This window comes from Dermochelys coriacea, chromosome 1 (genome assembly GCF_009764565.3).
Source record: "Dermochelys coriacea isolate rDerCor1 chromosome 1, rDerCor1.pri.v4, whole genome shotgun sequence".
In the NCBI taxonomy this organism is placed as follows: domain Eukaryota; kingdom Metazoa; phylum Chordata; order Testudines; family Dermochelyidae; genus Dermochelys; species Dermochelys coriacea.
Window position 1 is genome coordinate 186433304 of NC_050068.2, and position 22284 is coordinate 186455587.

At 45.6% G+C, this 22284-nt stretch overlaps 1 pseudogene; it reads right to left on the bottom strand.

Annotated features, from left to right (window-relative positions):
* Positions 1 to 6640: 6640 nt before the first annotated feature.
* LOC119846743 overlaps positions 6641 to 22284 on the bottom strand; it is a 35550-nt pseudogene continuing 19906 nt past the window's right edge.

The following is a 22284-nucleotide window of genomic DNA, read 5'->3' on the forward strand; positions in this document are numbered from 1 at the left end:
CTCTGCCCTAGGAACAGACAGGGGGTGTTCACAGTCTGCAAAGCAGGCAGTGGGAAGCACTGGGCCTCCACCAGGAAGGAAGGAGAAACAGCCCCATGGAGCAGGATTCGGGGTGGGGGGAGGGAGAGAAGAGGGGCTCAGGCCACAGCCAGCCACCCTGTTGCTTCCTCCCCCCAACCCCAACGCTGCACAGACACATGGCGAGTGCCATCGCCAAAGGGAACCTTTGCCTCCTTGCTGCTGGGCATCCTGGCAAAAGGCAGCCTCAGGCCTTGCCCATCCCCCACTGCTCTGTGGGGCAGAGTCTGCTGTTGCTAAAGGAATGGCAGGAATCTAATGGGGGTGGAGGGGCATGACCCTGTGTGCACCCCCCACACGTCATCTCTGCATTGGAGTGAGAATTCGGTCTCTTGCTGGGAGAAGTTCTGGGTGTTACAGGAGGGTAATTCTGGGAGTTATCTGAGGGGTGTGCTAGGTGTTATTAGAAAGTGAGTTTCCATTAGAAGGTGGGAGAGATTTGGATTACTAACCGGAATGCATGTGGAGGCCGTGATACACCCTCACAAATTGTGTTTATCCTCCTGATGCCCTCTGATTCCTTTAAAATTTATATGTAAAATGCTTCATATAGTTCCCTTCAAAGGTTTCCAGGGAGCAGAGTCTCTCTCAGTCCCCACCAGCACTGACTCCCTTGGGCAGGAGAGTGTTCTAACCTGGAGGAGAGACTGGAGGAGGGATCTGGAGTCAGAGGGCCAAATTCTCAGCTGGTTTAAATCAGACTAGCGCCACTGACTTAAGTGGCACTACACTGATTTACACCAGCTGGGGATCTGGCCCAGAAAGGGGGAAGAGTGGGCTGGGGGAGGGTAGCAGGGTTATTTAACCCACCCTGGGAAGAAGATCAGGATTCTGTTTGAACTCTGGGCTATAGTTCAGGGCAATTCTGATTCTTTCCAAACTGGTTCACTGTCCCCTGCTTCCTGCCAGCACCTCTATCCCTCACCTAACTATAAGAGAGAAAGCACCTCACAAATACAATAAACAACTTTTGGGCCAGCAGCAACCCAGACAGGAAACCAGCACAAGGCTAGAAAAAGCGCGGTCTCCCGGCAGCCACAGTGTGCTGCTGCCACTGGCATCTTTACTGAGACTCCCGGGGAAGGTGGCTACAGATGGGTTTCTCTGATCTCTCATGAATCCACTTCGCAGCTAGAAATCTCAGGCTTCGGACACAGTCAGCCAGAGGTGTGTATAATGTAGCATTCACAGAACTGACAAAGCCGGTGTCTCTCTGCAGCTCTTACCAGAAGCCATAAAGAGCTGGACTCTCAGGTCCACTTTTGTTACCCACTCTCTCCACAGCTCTTACGATCTCAGGGGACACCGTAAACATTCAATGCAGCTTTTTGATCAGTTCCCTTTTCCCACCAGTTATCTCTGCTTTTCCTGACCTGAAACCTTTCCTATTGTCCTTCTTCTCACTGCCCAGTTCCCTACTTTACTTCTCCTGGTCTTCTTTTATTTTAATCATCTCTCTGGCTCTGGTTCATCCTCTACCTCAGTGTCCAGATCCTTCTCCCCCTCCTTCTCTGACAAGCTTTCCCACCCTCAACTGCCGCCCCTTCCCATGGGATCTGAGCCCCATCTTGAGCTACTCTCCCTCTGGCGGCTTCCTGCTCAGGACCATGTTCGGTGCTGCTGCTGCATCAACGCTGCTAGCCCTAGTAGCGCCTCAAGAACTCGAACGTGCAGCAGGTGCTATTGCTGGGACCAGGGTTCCCACACTACATTCACCCGACATTTTCTGGTAACAGCCTGTGTACTTGCTCTGATAGATGCAACAATTGCTATGAGGTAGGATTATTATTATTATTTTGGCATTGTGGTACAATAGTGTCCAGGGTCCCCTGTTATGTCTGAGGGTTCCATTGTGCTAAGCCCTGTGTGCACACACACACACAGTCCCTGACCAGAAGAGATTATGGGGGGAGAGGGGGACTTTCAATAACACCAATGTGAGTTAGGTGTTCAATTGCCATTGACTTTCAATGGGAGCTGGGTACTTCACTGCCCCAGGTTCTTTTGAAAACCTTATCCTCTACTTCAGGCAATAAACAGAGTATTCGACTAAAGAAAGGTAGTGTGAGGTGCTTGAGGAAAGCGGAGGGACTGGTCAGTGACAGAGTAGACAGAGCAGGCTGTTATCACTGTAAAAGTGAGCGCTGAGGTCATATTGCGAAACTGTGATCAAAAGAGGGGAGTGGGGAATAGATCTAGAAAGGCAGGGAGCCAAGAACAGAGCGATGGGGCACCTCTTAGAGGAATGGTCTAATGTGCAGCACACAGCCACCACCTCAGAGGAAGAACAAGCGGCTTGAGAAAGAAAGGTGTGAAGCCAGAGGGGGACTGAGCAAGCGACACTGGCAGAGCATTCAGGAAGGATGCAGTGAGCAATCATGTCAAACACAGCACCGAGAGCGAGGCTGACAAGCAGTGTGAGGGGAGCCATGGCCGGCTGAGTGAAGAGCGTTCAGCAGCCTGAGGAGGACTCTTGCCACACGAGGCAGTTGGAGAGATGAGAGGAATTGACTGTCTCTAGATAACGAAGATAAGCTGAACATAGGGGCCGGGGGCAGTAGCAGAGGAGGGTGGGTAGGAGGTGAGAGCTGTGGTTTTGAGAGCAGTCAGGCCAGCACACTCAGGATGCAGCGCTGTTGGTCTTTCAAGTGATTCCGAGACAATGGAGACAGAGTGGGAGGGAGATGCACACAGGTGACAGAATTGGGAATGGAAGCAGGCATCCCACACACCGGTGCAGATCATTAACCAGCGGCCCAGCCTTCGCAGCCCTGCCATCAGACAGGGAACAGCCAGGCACTTGTGCCACACCTGGACTGATCAGGGGACCTGGAAAGGGGCAGCAATGTGTAGGGGCCTGAATGCTCCCCACTTCTGCCAGGCACATTACAGCGGTTCACTGCAGACCCAGCGCCTTCTCACAGATTCCCAGGCTGGAAGGGATCATTGTGATCATCTCATCTGCCCCCCTGTCTAACACAGACGTGGCACTTCCCCCCACCCCCAATGATTACTAGAGCAGTTCCAGAGCATTTCTTATAGCTGATTGATTGTACTGATTGACAGTAGCTGGAAGGAGCAGCTACAACACCATTCTGTCGCTAGTGCTCATGTAAAGACTCTCTCCTCCATCTACTATTAGGACAGAGGGGTAATAATAGGAACTGATCAATGGCCTGGTGGTTTAAGAGCCCTATTTGCTACTATAAATTGGCCCTAGCTTTACAAGTCAGTTTCGCCTGCCCACATCCAGATCTCCCTGACTTCTTCTGCTTCCATCTGCCAGCTCTAAGCCTATTGGATCTGTCCCATAGCTTGTAAATACAGCCTGTTAGCCTCAGTGCTCCTTCCACCTGATGTGAGAGACTGGGGCAGAAAATGGAACTGGAATCTTGCACCTGGCAGCATAGAGCAATAATTGCTAGAGACAGCCTTCGTGACCTTGCAAGTCCAGAGCGTGAGACACTAGGACAGAGAACTGCACCGCTAGTATGGCCAAGCAGGTTGATTATCTTTTTCCCCCTGCTGACATGGAACAGCACTTTTAATTGGCACATCTCTCCTGCAATGTGAGCCATCATCAGGGATGCAGCAGCAGATGGATGGGAGCTAGAAGGCAAGATGCAGGGCTCAGTGAAACCATCCCGAGTCCATACCCGAGCTGTCTAGCCTTTCCTATTTCTCATTACGTCTCATAGCATTGGAATAAGGAGAACATGGCTCATTTATCCAATAACCAGAGGAGGACACTGTTTTCCTGTCAACAGCTGGGCATGACAGAGGTGCAGGCAGCTCTTATAAGGCAGAAACTCTGGAGAAAATGCCAAGTTATTCTGGGTCTCAGCTCAGACAAATAGATAGTATTAATTCCACTAGCAACTTTTATACTGAAGGGGCTCAAGGCACCTGACAAACTCTCCATATAAGATTCGCCTTGGCCACCACTGAAATGGAAAGCAGCAACTGGAATGCACCACAAAGCAACACGACACAACAGATTAAGGAGTCAGTACTACACGGGCATTTAGGGAAACAGGATGGAATTATCTATGTTGGAACATGGCCAGGATTCTGTATCCAACACCCTAGGGAGCTGGCTGAGGGTCCTACAGGGAGAGGCAGGAGGGTCATGAATAGTCAGTGCCTTGTTTTTATGTTTTATGAAAGTCAGAGCCTCCAGCAGCACAATGCCTCCAGCCCCATGTTGGAGCGCTGCATCAGCTCTGATGCAGAATGGAGAGAGCCACCTGCATGCCACAGCCTGAACTTACAACAAGCTTTTCTTAGAAATCTCCCCTCCAAGTACTCATCAAATCTGCTTAGCAGAAACAGTCACAAGGCCAGGTTACAAGCACAGCAGAAATTGGCTGGCCTTTCATAGGAGGTGGAACATACAGGAGCAAAGTCATGCATCTTTCAGAACATGTTACCCTCACTGCTTCTGTTAGCTGGCAATATCAGAATCCTTTTTTGGTGTACAGTGTCGTTGCATTTTTGAGAAAGTTTGCTTTCAAAAACTTCACAGGGCTGAGAGATTTTCTGATGTATGCTTCATGCCTCTGGGGAAGTATGGAAGTGTATCAGGGTGTTGTATCACCCCAGCCGAGCAGGCTCCTGACCCTGCCCATTACGTAGCTGTAGGCAAGAAACTGATGCATCAGCTGTTAACACACCAGATTCCACTCTGCCTGGAGTGTGCACTGAGAGAAACAGTGCTGCAGGCACCCACTCCAAGGCTCCATTACAGGCTGCCCCTCAAACCCTCTTCCAACAGGGCCCCGTGCTGCCGTTCTCAGACTGCAGTGCTTCCCAGCTGCTCTACAGCCCAGAGCTCATTGGGCCAGCAGAGTTTTATCTCTTAGCTAGGCTTTAGCATGGATGGAGCTAAGGTGCCATTTAAACCTGGTTTATGCACTGGCTGGCATGGCCAAAATGATGGCTTTGTCAGGGCAAAGAATGCACAAGTCACCATTTTAGCTGAAAAGCCCCTCAAAAATCATGCAATATGCACCTCCTGTTCTCCACCCCATGCCTGATCTCACTGCATATGCCCCCTCTCATCACAGGCCAGTGGCTGACCTCAGCCGGAGATCAGCTTTCCTGCTTGTCCTTCCCACATCCCAGCTCCAGGTCTGAGCCCAAAGGGGCCCACACAATTACCTAGGCTCCTCTCCCTGAAAGACCCATAGCCAGGCCCCTGGCTTTAATACACCCATTTAATAGTGAATTATTCTTTTCAGTCCATCTTTGGTGTGCTAGCAAAGAGCAGACTTTTGCTCACCTACATGTCTATCTAGAAACATGCAGCACTTTGGGGTTTTGTGTTAGTTTGCTGCTCCCTAGTGGTCATTTTGCAAAACTGCATGTCTGTAAATGAGTACTCACAATGTGTGTGGATGTGGGTATTATCCAGTCTTACATAGTTTGGCATTACATGTGATATTATTCAGTATTAGGATTATTATTACTGGTAGTTCTTCAAGCCCCATGACTTCCTTGCCCTTCCAGTCAGTCACCATAAATTCACACATTTCCCCCTCTTCCCTTTAACTTGCTATTCGCTCGTTTAAAAATGACACTAACATCACCTTTCCTGAACATGGTCAGACAGTTCCAAATAGCATAAACTTGGAATCTCCTTGTCTCATCTCCAGCAACGATTAGTCAGTCTTGAAATGACAGTTCCTCCAGTGACAAGTGGAATCACCACCTCTGAGATTTAGAAGAGCCAGCCACTGGACCAGGGGTGGGCAAACTATCTTGGCCCACGGGCCGCATCTGGCCCGTGAGCCGCACCACATGGCTCGGCCCTGCTCTGGCTGGGGTGCTGGGTCACGTGGATCCCAGAAGCCACAGCATGGCCCCACTCTGGCTCCTACTTGCTCCAATGGGAGCTGCAGGGGAGAGGCCTCCAGCTGAAGCAGCATGCAGAGCTGCCTGGCCATACCTCCACATAGGAGCTAGAGAAGGGATATGCCACTGCTTCTGGGAGCCGCTTGAGGTAAGCGCTCATGCCCCAACCAGCCCTGAACCCCTCCCATTCTCCAAACCCCTTGATCCCTGCCCAGAGCACCCTCCTGCACCACAAGCCTCTCATCCCCAACCCCAATTTTATAATCATTCATGGCCTGCCATACAATTTCTATTCCCCAATGTTTGCGTACCCCTGCACTGGATATTTCCCACACCTGAGCCCCTGAGGGAGCCCTCTTACTGCCCCCTCTCCCCCAGGATCATTTGCACCCACCCCAGCAGGCGAGCCTTGAGTCTGTCCTGTTTTCTGGTCCTTGGTACCAAGAGGAGCTATTGTGGTTTCAGCAGGTGTAGGGCCTGGCCCGACAGAGCCAGACCTGGGTGCTGACCTGGCTCCCAGACTTATGACATGCACGGACATTACCAGATCGCAACGCTGCAATGCATACACACAGCTTACAAGGAATGTTGGCCCCAGTGGAAACAAACTGTACATTCAATCTTTTAACCAGCAAGGCAGTACAAACATCCACAAGGCTGGTCAAAAACCTGCCAGCTGGCAACCACAATGACAAGAACACAAGGCATGTGCCAAAGAACAGAATTTTTTTTTTTTTAAATAACCTCTTGTGGAAAGTTTAATCTCTTTATTAGGAAGAGAATCATCAAAACAAAATCTGCAACTGAGCATAAGCATTTTCAATTAAAAACAAAAAAGAAAAGCAAAAGCTAAAGAGATTCCCCTTGTGGCCTTATATTGCAGTAATAAAAATCTTCAGCCATTGCTGTACAGCTGCAGGGAGGGAACAAAGAGAAATGGAGTGTTCTGTCTGCCTGCAGAGCATCCAAAGCTGGCTACCATCTTAGCTTTCCCTAGACCTTCTCCCAACACATGAGCCAGGACAGGACTCCACAACTGACAGCACTAATGACCAGCACCACGTTCAAGGGGTGAACCCTACTCATGCACATTCTCATCAGACTGTCTCATGGTAGAGTTTGGGGGTAGGTGTCTGCCTGCAGGGAAGGGAAAGAAGACTGCTATGGAGATCCTGCACCCTAAGTTACCAGTTCCCACAACAGAAGCCTCATTCCCCTCTATTTCCTGGATACAGGGAAGCTCAATCCAGCTCTAGACCTCAACTGAGACTATGCGGTCAGTAGCAGAAACATCTCAGAACTGTGCCTGTGAAGAGGAGAATCACTGAGCCCTGGGCTGAAGCACCTCCCCAAGGTTAATGTCACCCTGTTTGCCTCTAGCTTTATCAGCGACAACGTGCAGCAGACAGGTTGGAAAGCCTAGAGTTGACTGCACCCAGCACTTCTTTGGCACTACTGAACTCTCCCTCCCCTCTCCAGCTCCCCCACAGCACACCATCAATAGGTATCCCCACATTTCTATCTGGATGGTCCCAGGAGGGATGGGATATAACTCTCCCACATATGGCCACATGCATGTAGTGGGCTCTGAGCAACATTCCAACTGAGAGGGGATGGCCTAACACCTTGAGAAAAGCCAAAGGGCCAACCCCTTCACATCATGGAAAGTCTGTGCCTAACAGATGGTGTATTTCCTAGCAGCTGAGATTGTGCCACAGGTGACTGTTCAACCTGACATCTAAGAACCACCCCCTCCCTGCTACTAGACCTGCAAGATCTTATAAATGGAGTCCTAAAATCAGAGAAAACAGAACAGGAACAAACTACCCTCTGGCATCACCAATACAGAGCTTTGCCATCCAAATGTGCCAAGTGATCCTTCAGGTATTGTAAGCCACTCTCTCCAGCTCCCAGGCCAGGAGACAGGGAATGTTTCCTTACTTAGGTGCTTGCAGCCCACATCAGAGAGCATGTACAAACCTCACTCAGTTCTGTTTCCATAGGATTTTTGGGGGCAGGGAAGGGTGTGTGAATGGTGACAAAATGGAGGACATAACAGCATTCACTAGAGAAAATGCAATGTTCTCAGCCATCACAGCTTTGCCAATACAACTCAGCCCTGAACTGCATCACCTGCTTTGACTTTAAACTGACCCTTGCCTCCACAGCTCTCTCAAAGCAAGGGAAGCTTGATTTCTTGAACCCCCTCTAGCCCTCATCCCCCACACTGCAGACACAGCTCAGCCTAGCCCAGACCAGCAGTTCCCCAAGATAGACTCACCTGTAGTTTTGCCAGTGCTCCTTTCTCCTGGCCTGCAGGCTCCCCTGCTACCTTGATTCCCCTATATAACTCTGCTAACAAGTCTCTATCAGAACCCCACTACTCCATTCCCAAGTCTCTTCTAAGCAAAGTCAATGGGTATAATATTGAGTAGGCTCCAGGACAAGCCCACTTAAGGAATTCTCTAAACTACAGCTGTCTGTGTAGATAACACAGAGGAGAAAAAGCCCAAGCACATACAGAGGACCAGCTTAATCAGCCTGCAGTAGCCAGACCATTATATTTCAGGCAGTAATGCCTTAAGGACTACACCGCTCAACAATCCCAGCTTTACACTAGACACCTTTTCAGAATCACAGGTGGATGCCATGAAAATCCTTATGATAAAGGCAAGCAGCCCAGTGGCACACCAGCTGCAAATCACTCATCTCACTATGCAATCAGCATCAGTGGAAGGAAAACACATAACTACCTGTTGGTCATTACTGAGCAACAAACATACTGAGAGACCCAAAGTCATCCTCTTCCAATAGGTCCAGCCATCGCAGCTGGTTTACATCTCTCAGCATCACATAATAACTAGTTATAGGTGAAATGCAAAGAGTTTGGAGGTGTGGTTCAGATAAACACCCATCACAAAGAATGCTTATCTCAGCCTTCCCCGACTTCAAGTTTACAAAATGTGGCTGGAAATCTCATGAGTATAGGCTTTCCCAGGAAATTTCTGACACATCCTGGTTTTGGTCTCAGATTAAATGTTGTGTCCATCCTGGTGCCTAGCCAGGAATCTCAGAGGGGCAAAGACATGAGAAATAATGGGGTGGGGGAGAGTTATCTTACCCAGCTCATTTCAGAGCATGCTAAACAGCTTCATAGCTCAGGTGCAGTCTTATAAATAGGCAAATGTTCATGGAATTGGGAGAGTCTTATTAATATTTGAACCTGTTTACCCATTGCTAATGATAGCGCCCAAGCATGGTTTTTAATAAGGTTTGCAGGCCTGTAATCTGTGTGCATGTGGACTTTCACCCTCTAATTCAGTTATTTTGCAGACAAGTTCTTACATGGAATGAGACTATGGAATACAGGGGAATATCCCCCCGAGACGGTACAGTGAGTGTGTCTGTCAGGGATCAATAGGATCAGGGAAAGAGTCGCACAAAAATTCCTCGTTGTTGATGTCAACAACCACCTCTGGATCCGGTGTCACCTCAGACTCTGCCTCCATCTTGGGCTCTGCCTCAAGGCCTTGACAGGTCTCTGTGCTTTCTGGAAAACAAGTGAGAAATGGTTATAAACATTTGCTACTGTCTTAACTCCACCTCTGCTGGAATCTTCACCCTAGCCTTCATCTCCTTTTGCCTTGATAATTGCAACTCCCTTCTCTATGGCCTGCCCCAGTCCTAGCTCTCTGGTCTCCAGCACACTCAGACGCTGTTGTGTACCTTCTGACAGGCACAATGAAGCACAACTGCTTCAGCACATGCTGCGAACTGCTCCACTGATTCCCCATTCAATTCAGGATCCAGTTCAAAATCACCTCCCTTGTTTTTAAATCCCTCTGTGGATTTGCCACAGACAACATCACAGAACTCATCTTTCCCTAGTCCCCTCTCTGTTTAATTTCTTCTCACCCAGAACTGGATTCCTCTCTGTCCTTCAGTACAATCCAGCAACTATTGCTTTGAGACAAGCTCTTGTCATCTCTCTCTGCCTTATGAACTTTCCATGTATTTTCAAATCTCTGATCCAAACCATATCAATTCTCCCTTGCCTATTTCTCTACATTTATCTCCTCCTCCACTATTATTGCAGTATCTTGCTCTGTAACTGTATTTTTTAACTCTGCCAAGCATTTTAAGGGATACAATACATTTGTAAGATGCAATACAAGATAAAACTGTATTTTATTATGGCTCCTGTGGTAGAAGCAGCTAGAGTTAGGGCTAGGGTGACCAGAGGGCAAGTGTGAAAAATCGGAATGAGGGTGGGAGGTAATAGGTGCCTATATAAGAAAAAGCCCCCAAAATCTGGACTGTCCCTATAAAATTCAGGACATCTGGTCACCCTAGTTAGCGCTGAGTTTCAGTTTCCTTTCTAACCCCTCATTTTTCACTTGTTCAACTTTCTCAACCAGATTCTTTGGTGCTGGGATTTTCGATGCCTAAAAACCCCAAATGCAATTTATTTATGAAGTTAGAGCAAAACGATTTTCAGACATTTTTGAATCAGAGAAGCAAGTTAAAAAAAACTTCTTACACAGACTCCTACTGAAATGCAGCACATGCATACCTCAGTTTCTCTTGGTACACTGCCAGAAAATGTAAACCTACCTTGTTTTATAGACCTCCATAATGAAGAAGGGGGATTTTAAATTGGAAGAAAATCAGGTCAATTTTTTAAAAGGTTGGCTCATTAAATCTGGAATGATTGCACATGTGCATTAACAATGATACGGACATCTGACATAATGCTTTGCATCAGCAGAGTGCAAAGAACCTTCCCAAAGAGGTCAGTTTCAAGGTCACCCAACACGTCAAGGACAGAGCTAGGAGCAGAACTCGTATTTCCTGAGTCCCAATCCAGTGCTCTGTTTATCAAGCACACTTGATTTATTTTTGTGGCACCCTTGTCAATAACCGCTGAAAACCGAGGGCATGCAGTTTTGCCTAAGAATGATTGAACTGATGGTAGATTATGGATAACTCAGTTAAGGACATCTCAGTAAAGGACAGTTAAATTGAGGCCACAGTTAAAGATGCCGGAGATAAGGAAGGCTCACTTAAAAGTCTCCCAGTTAAGGTAACTTCGGTTAATATGGTTAGTAACGGATATGCTGCTGTTAATGTTAATTTAAAAAAATCAGGGAAAGTAAATGCAAAAAAATGAGTTTAATGCATCAAGCACTCAAATAGAAGATTAAAAAAACAGTTTCTATCCCCACATTAACCTGGCCGCATTACACATATACCATGTTTTCCATTCCCGATTTTTTTGGTAGATTTAAATATGAATATATTACTAATTGTGGTCCTGATTCAAGAAAGCAACACAGCATATACTCAAGTACTTCTGACTTCTGGCTTAGCACATTCTTAAGCACTGTGCTGAATAAGAATGATTTCTAGAAATGGAGTCAATGTTAGTGACTCCAGCTTACAAATATACTGGATATGCAGCATGGGGAGCTAACATTACAGTAAAATTGCAAAGCTATTTGTAAAAAGATATTTTTAATACCCAGAAGGTAAAATGGATGAGCCCATCCTCTGCCCCACGGAGGAGGTGCATTAGTGGGGTATTGGTGTACTTATTGGGTATTAAAGGCACAAGGCCACAATGTACCAAGACCTGACAAATGCACATACTGATGTGGCTTAATGAGGTATTGATAGGACAGTGCTGGGAAACTTGCACTGCCAGTGGTCATGCGGTATATCCTCTCTTGTTCCGTTTCCAGACTGTCCAGCCAACTCTTTCAACCCTCAATAGCATACATCAATTTTATCCTCCTCCAATTTCCTAAATGAGTTATTTCTCAGGCAGCTACAAACCAAGTCCCTGTACCAACCAGGGTTTGGAGGGCTGTCATCCGGGGCAGATGGCGCCTCACGGTGGTCTCCATTTGGAGGGCTCTTTGTTTCTTCATTGGAGATGACTGACATCGTCATTCCCTCTTCCTTTTCCTCCTCTGTAGAAAAGCAGATGAAAGACTGCAAGGAACCAGGACCCATCCTCCATAAACTCTGGAAATATTGTGTGAAGCCTGGCTTTTCACACTCTTCTTTGTCTCCATTTCACATGGCCATGGCTCCATTCCCAGAGAAGATTGATACAGGGTATTGACACTATAAACTTTCCAAATTTGGAGAGCTGACAGGATTGCCACCTGAGGTGGCCTGGCTATGTCTGAATTCAGAGCACAAAGGGCCTGCTCCAGACAGGAGATTCAGTGGGAGGAACAGGTACTCAGCTGCCTTCAGGATCAAGCCTAGACAGAGCAGTAGGGCTTCTTTAATGTGCCCACACTGATGTTTTCAGCACAAATAGCTCCTGCCAGCAAATTTGAGGTGAAAATAAAAATGTTCCTTCAGCAGGAGACTTTTCCCCAGCAACGAGCAGGTTTTTACAAAGCTCAGCTTTACTGGAACAAGGGTAGGAAAGGAAGGAAGACAAGACTAGCCTCAAATTCTAGTCAGGACCTATGGAGAAGCTGCATCAAGCAAGTTGGGAAATGGAGCTGTGTTTAGAATGTCCTAGGACAGACTCTTCTCAATCCAGTAGGAAGCAGAGAAATCCCCACTCACCTGAAGGCAACCGGAATGAACTGCTGTTTGCTTTCAGGCAGCAGAATGTTATCAGTGATGCTATAACAGCCAGGACAATTGCACCCCCTCCACATGCTGCCAGGGTGTAAAGGAACAAAGGTTGCTGCAGCAGGTCTCCTGCAAGAAGGACACAGTATGTTAGTCAGAGGAACTAGAGCACGTCCTCCTGAGCTGAAGAAGCCCTGCAGCTGAATTAAAAAGAAAAGGAGTACTTGTGGCACCTTAGAGACTAATAAATTTAATTAAGCTGAATTAAAGTCAGTGAAGAATATTGAAGAGGTGGGTGGGCTGGGGGAATTAGGAAGAAAGGATGGACTATGTGGTTCCTAACTGATTTTTGCTTGATTCCCCTTTTCAGCCGGAGCTAATGTGAAGCTACCAGCATGGGGCACGGACTGCAGATAGCCTGTCAGAAGGTCACACACAAGGTTGGTAAATATTATCCAGCACCTCGCTCACTGGACTGGGGATTGTCAACTTCGTAGATTTAGCTAGGAACTGAATTTACTTCAGAGCGGTAGAGAGGAAATGGACAGAAATACAGGCAGATGGCGCAACAGATTTACAAACGGACAGAGATCCTCCAAAGCACTCCTCCTATGTAAGGATGGTTTATTCAAACATAGGACATTCAGAAGAAAACACTCTTCTTCCAATACGATAAATGTATGGAACCAAATTTAACGCCGGTATAAATTCACTGAAGTCAAGGGAATTGCACCAGGGATAGATTTGAACCATTGATTTATTATCACTTGGTTCCTTTTTCATCTACTATTCCCACACCTTGAACTAAGTATACCTGTTAGTCTGTTTAGTTAATCACCTTGTCTAGCTAACTACAGTAGGTTGTTTAGCTAGCTTGTCTATCTAGTCAATTTATCTATCTACAGTGTCTCTCTCCACAGGGACCAAACTGAATACACTATGCAAATACTTGAAATAATAATAATTAGGGCTGTCAATTAATCACAGTTAACTCACGCAATTAACTCAAAAAATTACTGCAATTAAAAAAATTAATCACAATTAATTGCATTGTTAAACAATAGAATACCAACTGAAATTTATTAAATATTTTGGATGTTTTCTACATTTTCAAATATATTGATTTCTATTACAACACAGAATACAGTGTACAGTGCTCACTTTATATTATTATTTTTATTACAAATATTTGCACTGTAAAAATGATAAACAAAAGAAATAGTATTTTCAATTCACTCATACAGGTACTCTAGTGCAATCTCTTATCGTGAAAGTGTAACTTACAAATGTAGATTTTTTTGTCACAATAACTGCACTCAAAAACAAAACCAATGTAAAACTTTAGAACCTACAAGGCCACTCAGTCCTACTTCTTGTTCGGCCAATTCTAAGACAAACAAGTTTGTTCACATTTTACGAGAGATACTGCTGACTGCTCTTATTTACAATGTCACCTGAAGTGAGAACAGGCATTCGCATGGCACTTTTGTAGCCAGCGTTGCAAGGTATTTATGTGCAGATATGCTAAAATTTCATATGTCCCTTCATGCTTCAGCATCATTCCACAGGATATGCTTCCATGCTGATGATGCACATTAAAAAAATTATCCGGTAATTAAATTTGTGACTGACTCCTTGGCAGAGAATTGTATGTCTCCTGTTCTGTTTTAACCCTCATTCTGCCATATGTTCATGTTATAGCAGTCTCCAGATGATGACCCAGCACATGTTCATTTTAAGAACAACTTTCACAACAGATTTGACAAGAATGCAAAGAAGGTACCAATGTGAAATTTCTAAGATAGATACAGCACTCGACCCAAGTGTTAAGAATCTGGAGTGCCTTCAAATCTGAGAGGGACGAGGTGTGGAGCATGCTTTCAAATTGTCTTAAAGGAGCAACACTCTGATGCGGAAACTACAGAACCCGAACCACTAGAAAAGAAAATCAACTTTCTGCTGGTGGCATCCGACTCAGATGATGAAAATGAACATGCTTCGGTCTGCACTGCTTTGGATCGTTATTGAGCAGAATCTGTCACCAGCATGGACGCATATCTTCTGGAATGGTGGTAGAAGCATGAAGGGACATATGAATCTTAGCGCATCTGGCACATAAATATCTTGCGATGCCGGCTACAACAGTGCCATGTGAATGCCGGTTCTCACTTTCAGGTGACATTGTAACAAGATGTGGGACAGCAGTTTCTCCTGCAAATTGTAACACAAACTTGTTTGTCTGAAGTGATTGGCTGAAGTAGGTCAGAGTGGACTTGTAGGCTCTAAAGTTTTACATTGTTTTATTTTTGAATGCAGTTATTTTTTTACATAATTCTACATTTGTAAATTCAACTTTCATGATAAAGAGAATTGCACTACTGTACTTGTGTTAGGTGATTTGAAATATACTATTTCTTTTGTTTTTACAGTGCAAATATTTGTAATAAAAATAAATATAAAGTGAGCACTGTACACTTTGTATTCTGTGTTGTAACTGAAATTAATATATTTGAAAATGTAGAAAACATTCAAAAATATTTAAATAAATGGTATTTCATTACTGTTTAACAGTGCAATTATTCACACTATTAATTGTGATTAACTTTTTTAATTGCTTTACAGCCCTAATAATAATTAATTCCCTTTAAAATGTCCTGTGCATCTTCTTGCTTATTTAAAACTACTTCCGCATGCTGGAGCAGACCCTCTTTATTCAGCTACTTATAACTCCCAAGTCATTTTCTTTGGATCCCACATGTTCATAGCCCTTCAGTGTTCCTGAGAAGTTTAAATTATTTTGGGTCAATATGTTTTATGGTAACAATTATCCAGAATAAAATTTCATCTGCCATCAGTTGTCTAATGCCCAGTGTATTTAGATTCATTATCAACCTTACAAAAACTTCATTCGTCCATTTGCCTGGAGCAAGTAATTTTTTTCTGACTAGTGAGTAGAATATCATCAGTCTTTTTCTAATTATCATCATCATAATGGTAAGTAGAGGGGGAAAGAATACAACAAAAATAATTGGTCATTTAAAAAGAATTAAAACCCATGAATTCTCTACATTGGTATTCAAAACCCCTTTTACTCACTGTTTGTGAACATTAGAACAAAGTAAGTATTTGTTCACAGAAAGCAAAAGTATCACCAGTTCCCAAAACTGTGCTAATACTCATGCCAATATGTGTTCATACAACTTTTCACATCAGCAGTGCTTACACAGCTATCATGAAATTCCTTGATGGGTTTGTGGACTGGAAATAGGGAACAGATATTACACTTTGTCACTGAGGTGGCCCCACAGTGCATATACTGCAGGGTGATTAGCAGATCCTTACATGAATTATCACAGGGCCTGATCCACTGCACTAAACAGTTTGTGATCAATCCATTGGGTGAAATTTGTTCACACGAAAGGGACATCAATTGTGTACAATAAACAAATTATGAAAATCAGAGTCCACAGACAACTTGCAAACAGGGAAAAAGGTTAGAGCTAAATAAATAAATTATTTGTGGTGAATTGTTTGCCCAACACTAACTGTGAGGGAGGCTGAGGCGATATCTATGACCTGTAAAAGCGGCAAAGAGTCCTGTGACACGTTATAGACTAATAGACGTATTGGAGCATAAGCTTTCATGGGTGAATACCCACTGCATGCGTCCGATGAAGTAGGTATTCACCCACAAAAGCTTATGTTCCAATACGTCTGTTAGTCAATAAGGTGCCATAGGACTCTTTGCCGCTTTACAGATCCAGACTACACACGGCTACCCCTCTGATTTATGAGCTGGTTAATCTTCTTGACGATTTTGTACAGCTGACCTACGTGGAGGGTAATAAAGCAAAGCACAATACAGCAGCTGAGCCCAGGAGCTGAAGAATTCGGGTAGTGGGTGCTGCTTTATTTCTGGAGGTGCTGAAAGGTTGAGTGAGGAAGGTAGCTCAAGATACAGGGAGGGGGGAAGCTAGGAGCTGTGTGCAGGCAGGGGTAGCTCATGATACAGGGTGAGGGTAGCTAGGGGGCTGTGTGCGGGCAGGGGGGTAGCTCAGGGTGCAGGGAAAGGGTTAGCTAGGGGCTGTGTGCAGGCAGAGGGGTAGCTCAGGGTGCAAGGAGAGGGTAGCTAGGGGATGTGTGCAGGCAGGGGGTAGCTCAGGGGGCAGGGAGGGGGTAGCTCGGGGCTATGTGCGGGTAGAGGTAGCTCAGGGTGCAAGGAGAGGGTAACTAAGGGCTGTGCGTGGGCAGTGGGTAGCTAGGGGCTGTATGCAAGCAGGGGGGCTCCCAGTAGCTCAGGATACAGGGAGGGAGTAGCTAGGGGCTGTGTGCAGGCAAAGGGTAGCTCAGGGTACAGGGAGGGCGTAGCTAGGGGGTATGTGCGGCAGGGGGTAGCTCAAGGTGCAAGGAGAGGGTAGCTAGGGGCTGTGTGCAGGCAGGGGGTAGCTCAGGGTGCAAGGAGACGGTAGCTAGGGGCTGTGTGCAGGCAGGGAGGTAGTTCAGGGTGCAGGCAGGGGGTAGCTGGGGCTATGTGCAGGTGCGGGGTAGCTCAGGGTGCAAGGAGAGGGTAGCTAGGGGCTGTGTGCAGGCAGCGGGTAGCTAGGGGCTGTATTCAGGCAGAGGGTAGCTCAGGGTGCAGTCATGGGGTAGCTAGGGTCTGTGTGCAGGCAGGGGGGCTCCCACTGAGACTCCTAGCTTTGGGGACCAGGGGGCACTGGGGTTCCCAGGTTCAGCCATCCACTGCTCCTGGCTTGGGGGCGGGCCACTGGCTTCAGCCTGCGCTGCTCCCTGCTTCAGCGCTGGGGCTCGGGGGACCGGGTTTCAGCCGAAAGGCTCCAAGGGCCCTCCTAAAGGGGCTCACGGACCCTCCAGGGGGCCATGGATCCCCAGTTCAGAACTGTTGTTTGTAGGACATGGATATAGAGCTGTGGGGTGGAGAAGAGGGAGGGCGAGGAAGTCAAGACGCACTTGTCTCTGCATGCAGATACAGACACTGACAACTCCTCTTACCCTTATCCTGAGAGGGGGGAAATGAAGATTAAACTGTGGCTAACATCATTACCTTCCTTACACCTCCAGTTCTATGAGGAAAGTCTCGTTGATGCCTGTTTTATGGTGAATCTCACAGTCAAGCTTTCCAGTCACCTCTTTCCCCAGAATAATCCTCTTGCCATCATCCTCAGTCTCAGTTAGATCCACATCCTGTCCATTCAGCTTCCAACGAAGCGGACACGGGAATGGTTAGCCCTCCTCACAAAGTAATTCTCCTCCCTCATCAATGTGGCCGGAGACATGAACAGCTGGGATTTGGGTTGGCTCTTGTCACACAAGATGGGAGTTATGAAAACAGGAGAGAGAACAGAGACAAGTTAACCAGACATGGCAATGAACATGAACAAAAGTGGGTATTTCTGCCATTCGAACACAGACCACAACAGCATTTGCCACGTGTTAGTTTGCACAGAAATAAAAGATGGAAAAGAATGAGGTTCACCAATGCCTGCAATCCCACCAACACCTGGCCATCCCTCTGAAATCCCACGATAGCCTGTGGCAACCCTGCAGTCCCACCAATTTCCATTTTCTTCTTCTGCGATCCCACAGTTGTCTCTCCTAATTCTGAAATCCTCCCCGAGTCTGCCCACCCCCAGGCAATCCATCCAATAGTGCAGTGGTCCTCAACCCCGCAGCCCAATCAGCACACATGCAGCCTATGTGACATCCTCAGGGCCAAATAAGGAGTATATATTGTGCAGATGTGGCCCACATAACACATAGAGAGCTGCATATGCAGCTTCACCAATGTTGGTCCCTCCTCCTTCAGTCTCAGCAGTGCCCATCAGCTCCCCAGCAACTGCAAGAGATCATTTGTGGGATACTCCCACCTGATCCTAATGGTCAAATCCTGCACAATGCTCCAAGAGAGGGCAGAAACTTCCAAGGTCTTGGTCAATACGCAACAGGAGAATATCCTTTCCCCACCCCATATCCGGTGATCAATTCAACCCTGTGCATGTGATCAAACATCACTGTACAGTAGATGAGTATCTAATGTCATTTCCACCCTGAAATACTTCTGATGCCCAAGTTATTGGCTATTATTCTCTTGAATGCCATTAATTTGAATTTTCCAGTGGCACTGGAGCAAATAATTCCAGAGGCTGATTGCCATCTGAGAAGAAAATCTGTCACATGAATGTAATCAAAACTCCTGGTTTGGTTTGGTTAATTTCCAGATGCGCCCACATTTTTCTGTTACTGATTAATTCAATTAACTATTTACCTGAATCCTCATGAGATACTGATTGCAACTCCTTCCAAAAGAATTGTAATTCCATCATACCAACAGCCCTTGATCTTGGAGACCTCTTATGAAACTTATTTGGTCATCTCAAACCTTTAATTTCACAGCATCATATATATAGATAGATAAATAGATAGAGAGTACTCTTGAAGGAGAATTGACTCAAGCTAGAGCTGAGCAAACAATAAGCAGTAATTTATTCCTCACCTCTTCTTCTGTTCACATATTGCCTGCAAACAGATGATCATTCTATTGAATTTTCCAGATTCAGTGTTCAAAATTATTTGTAGCATAAACTCTGAATAATTTCTGGCCTGTAGCTTGCAGTTTGTTGAGAGTATTTGAAATTGAGCTGTGTGGTTATGTTAATCAGATCTTTCTCAAATCTCCCTCATTCTGATAGATGTCATTCATCTTAATTTACCTACATTTCACACAAATTTGGGGTCTCTTTGGTTTTCTTGTTGAAAATTATTTATTTCGGAAATAAAGAATAATTAAACTGAGGTTATCAAAAGAGTTCTTTACACTAAATAAATGAATCCCAGATCCTTTTAAGTTTCCCGAGTGAATACATTTGTATCTCCATCAGTTTGGCCCATGACAATAGATTATTTTCTATAACTGAGCCTTGGCAGGTAGTGAAGTATGGACTAGACAGACAGGTCACATGGTGTATTTCTGTTCCCTGACTATATAAGTAACTCACACATAGGTGTCTGGTGTGAATATTCATGTTCACAAGCTCAAAATTCACTTTCCTTGAATACTATCCAATATTCACCTAAAAGACATTGCACCTATGAGTATTCCTGCCAGTAAATTCTTTCACTAGAAGATGTGTGGCAAGTGAACACATAAGGGTTGTAAACACACCAAAGCAAATGGATTTAAATATAGGAAAAAGTAGGCCTGAACATTTTCTGAAGGATTTGCCCAATTCTCATCTAAGCCCTTTGGGCCAAGGAGCCCTGTCTTTGACCAGCTCTCAGCTGGAGTTCATTCAGCTTGTCTGCACTTGGCTGGCATTAAGTTTCATTTGTCTTCACTGAGATCAGTCCACTTTGACATTTTCATTATAATCCCATAAACTCCATTTTCTCTTAAAAATCTGGGACATTGTAAAGTGAATGCAGCGTAGAACAGGACCCGAGAGAATGTGGTGCAAGGTACCAGCCTATCTGAATCCTGGAGGGGGCAGTGCAAGGTGTCAGAATGACATCATGGAGACTGAAGTCCTCAGTTTATCTATGGCAGTGGTATAAAGTAGGCAATGGCAGTGCAAGCCTCCCCACACTACCCCACTGATGGGCTGGAGTCTCCAATAGACTAAGTGAGCTTCCATTAGCCGGGTGATTCACCCTGTCCCTGTGTGAGGAGAAGCACCACTGACGTAAAGCTGGCAGAAGTGGTTTTGCTACTTCCCACACCAGCTCTGCTGTCTCCTATGCCAGAGCTGTGCCATCCAGTGAACAAAGGGAGCAGGAAGGTTGGGGACAGAGGGCATGGTGGAGAAAGGGGCCACTATGACCAACTTCTAAGTGGTATAATACCTCTGAGGGGCCTGATGTCATCAGCATAAGTTAAATCTGCACACTGGGGGTCAACAGTTGAGAATCAGGGAGTAGCAACAGCATCCTTGTCAGACCCACTTCTGCATTGCACTGAGCAGCTGAGAAACAAGCCCAGGTGTATTTCAAACCTGACCCAGAGAGACCAGCTCTTGGGGGTGAGAAAAGAGTTCAGTCACCATCATCCAGTCAGTCCTTAGCCTACCAGGTGAGATTGCCAGCAAGGGGTCAATTAGTGCCAACAGTGGCAATGTGACAGTTTTTGTGACAGCTACCACCTGTCCCACTATGGAAATGGACTAAAATCCACAACTCCATGCCTAAAATCTGCTCTCCAGAAACACACATCCCACACTGCTGTCTCTGAAGTTGGGGGCAAAAGCATCTTCTCCCAGCACCTTTATGCTCTCAGTGGGCTCAAAGGATATGGGAAGTTGGCAATGTGGGTGCAGAAAATATCCTTTCATTTGCATGCAGCACTATGGCATTCTGCAGAGCCGAAGACCTACAAACTGTGTCTGCTAATCCAGAGACACCTACAGCTACTGAGAGCCAAACTGACATCTTGGAAAGAACTGATCCTTCATTTAAGTTCTCAGATTCAAGAATGATTGATTCCAAACGAAGGTCACTTACTGGATACTTTCAATAAGGAAGATTTTTGATTGTGTTTGTAAGAGCAAATTCATACTTTCCTTCATCCTTCTTCAACAAATTCTTCAGTTGCAGAGATCTGCTCTGCAAGCACATAATCTTGTTACAATAAGTGTCACAGTCTGTAGATGAAGTATCATAAGGCATGGGCTTCTCACATGGATCATCTGCCCAGGTTACACTAGCGAGATTTTTTAGGCTTTGAATTCCCAAAGGAAAGTCGACTGAGCCACCAATGATTCCATTGACAGTGTCTGCTTCCTCACTAATGTGGCCTCAGCAATAATAATAAAACATAGTCACTGATTTTACTGTGTGTTCGTCCATTGGTTCTGATCTGGCTGACTCACAAAAGGCAAAACTCCAGATAAGACAGAAACATGGTAAATTGGATCACAGTGGGAAGGTGGGAAGAGAGGGGGTTAAACCTAAAGTGAAGGCTAACTCTGCTATACTGCAAGGATCAAGGCAAGGGGCACATCATAAAGCCAGAACTACAGAGACAAAAACATGAGCATACCCCCTCTTCTTTTCCTCTTAAATTCCTACCTCCAACAGCTCCACCTCCTCAGAGCTTAGAGGCTGAGACAGTGTATAGGGAGTCCAACACTCAGCAGGCTAATAGTATGTATGGAAATTAAAATAACTTACACCAATATAGCACTGTTCATCTGAGGATCTCAAAGCCTTTTGCAAACATGAATCAATTAAGATTCACACTGTCCCCTTGCATAGGTAACTATCACTATCATTGGAGGGACATAGTGGCTACTGCTAAAGGACTGCCCAGGTCATATGAAGAGTTGGGACTAGAACCTCAGAGTCTCACATTCCCATCTCCTGCTTTAACCAGTATGCCACATACAAATCCTCCAAGGCTATAATTTTCAGGTGCGTTCACGGCTGCAGTACATCAAGGCAATAATGCATTGTTAGTTACTATTAGTTTGTAAAAAATCTGTCTTATTTTGGTATGATGGCCCCTTTTCATGCTTTAGCAATTACAACACTTGATACTTCCCAATGCCCAGTGGTGACCTTACAAAGGTATCCAAGCAAAATGAACGTTTCCGCTCACCTGGGTGAATCCATGCCAGTTTCATAAAGAAAAACCCACACTTACCATCAATCATGATTATGATCATCAGCACACACTGCAGGGTAAAAGGAGATTTGAAATCCATTTTAAAGAGCTTTTTGCATCATCTGTTAAGAACGGGATCTGGC